Consider the following 1,976-nt stretch of genomic DNA (forward strand, 5'->3'; position numbering starts at 1 on the left):
TTTCTAAACGAGTCACACGGTTGGCCCGATTGAACATGTCGTGCGTGTAGGCTTCCGTTGTTTGTTCTGAAAATCAAAAAGGACATCTAGATATGCAAAGGAATGTTTGGAGGAGGGAAGCTAGTGGTAAAAACTTACCGAGAGAAAGTCCTTTCCAAGCATTTTGCCGTTGTGTTTACTGCTGACCCATTATCACCGCGTTCTTCTGCTGGATGGTTGATGGTGTTCGGTGATGTGTCCACTGGATCTGTAGCCGCTATGGTTGCTGCTCGATCTGAAAAAATCATGATATAAAATATACGTGAATGAGTGAACGCGAACTTTTTAAGAATAAGGTATTTCATTACAATGTACTGAACACTGTACTGATCCTTTCGAAATTAAAAAAGATAGTAAAAATATCTCACCTTGCTGCACCAACTGAATTAAAGGACCTCCTGCACGCGGTACGGTACAGTATCGTATGCTACTGTGTTTGACCGATGCTGTAGCTGTATCGTTTTCTGCGGATGGGTGATCATAGTTCTGATTTGTTTGCTGCTGCAACTGCCAAAGTTGGCCAATGGTCTTCTACATCTGCCCTGATTGGCTTGGATCGTTTGCACTAGTTGCGGATGTAGACTAGGTCATACGTTGTTGTTATTGAGGCAAACTGCTGAGGTAGATCGATGTTTCCTGCTTCTACCACTAACGGAAAAGACTGCTCTAGCGGCTTTGAAAAATAGTAAGTCGGAACGATTTTTATCATTTCTCCAGCTGTACAATCCTCTGCCGTTGCGACTGAATCCGGGTTTGTTTAGGCGCACTGTAAATAATCATTACATACTGAAAGATAATTTGAATTAGAAATTAAAGAATTCCAATCATATTTTATAACTCACCATTCGAATTTCAAATATTGCATAACAAAAGCAAATTCTATATTAAGATATTTTGACAGCTTGCGATGAAAAAATACACAAATCTTGTTTTTTTGTATTTTTTATCGCAGTCTGTCAAAATTTCGCGAGCCTCCGCAGCGGAATAATACCACTGATCATTATTTCGCAAGGAAAAACCTTGCCGTGGTGACAGCGCATAGAAAGCAGCGCTATCTCGCGGAAGTAATACGAAACTTATCGTTTGTCGAACCGTGTCTCGGCTAACTGCAAATTTCGTTATCGTTTTCGCGAGAGCTGCGTACCGCTTACGAAATGGAAACGAAAATTTTTTTCGCGAGCATTTCGCGACGTTTTTTATGCATAGGTTTTGTATAGGAAATTTCATTTCGCAAGAGGTGCATACTTAGCTTTACGAGAAAAATTTGAGTAAAACCAATTTTCCTCCACTAAAGCCGAAAAATAGGTAAAACCGCATTTGCGCGTAAGACACAACCTATAAATAAGTTATTGTATTTTCTTTCATCCGATATCGAGTTTTGAACCTAATGCTACAATAGCTGCAATGAAAGAACACAATGTATATATTGAGAGCACGAAACAAAAAAATGGGACAATCAACTAGACCCGCCTATGACCAACTTACATTCGGCCGAATGGCATTTCTGTCAAATGAGCCTTTCGGTCAAATGAGCCTTTCGGTTAAATGACCCTTTCGGTCAAATGAGCCTTTCGGTCAAATGACCCTCCTTTGGTGAAATGACCTTCCTTTCGGTTAAACGACCCTTCGATCGAATGACCCTCCTTTCGGTCAATTGACCCTCTTGACACAGAGAACAGACATCCATGATCGAACAAAAATATTTAAAAACGTGTGTAAACATTTGAATTAATATACGATAAACACTAGCGCCGCCACACCAACCTATCCCAACTATCCGTCAAATCCATTCCGGAACCGGTTCGAAATCCTGAATGGATTCAGTATGGAATCTTGCTCAAAGAAAACAACCGATTCCGACTCTATCGGTTGATGCATTTGAGCTGGAATCTTCGAATTTTTTATTTTTTTTCTAATTTTCAGATATTCTATTTCTC

General features: G+C 40.0%; 1 long non-coding RNA gene across 1 annotated transcript; it reads right to left on the reverse strand.

Moving 5' to 3' along the window:
* Positions 1-7: 7 nt before the first annotated feature.
* Positions 8-1,020, reverse strand: LOC131676697 (uncharacterized). Its single transcript, XR_009303224.1, has 4 exons — positions 882-1,020; positions 408-825; positions 139-274; positions 8-66 (listed from the first exon to the last, which is right to left on the reverse strand). It is a non-coding gene; the product is annotated as an uncharacterized LOC131676697 (long non-coding RNA).
* Positions 1,021-1,976: the final 956 nt, after the last annotated feature.

The sequence above is a fragment of the Topomyia yanbarensis genome, chromosome 1 (genome assembly GCF_030247195.1).
Source record: "Topomyia yanbarensis strain Yona2022 chromosome 1, ASM3024719v1, whole genome shotgun sequence".
NCBI classification, from domain to species: Eukaryota; Metazoa; Arthropoda; class Insecta; order Diptera; family Culicidae; genus Topomyia; species Topomyia yanbarensis.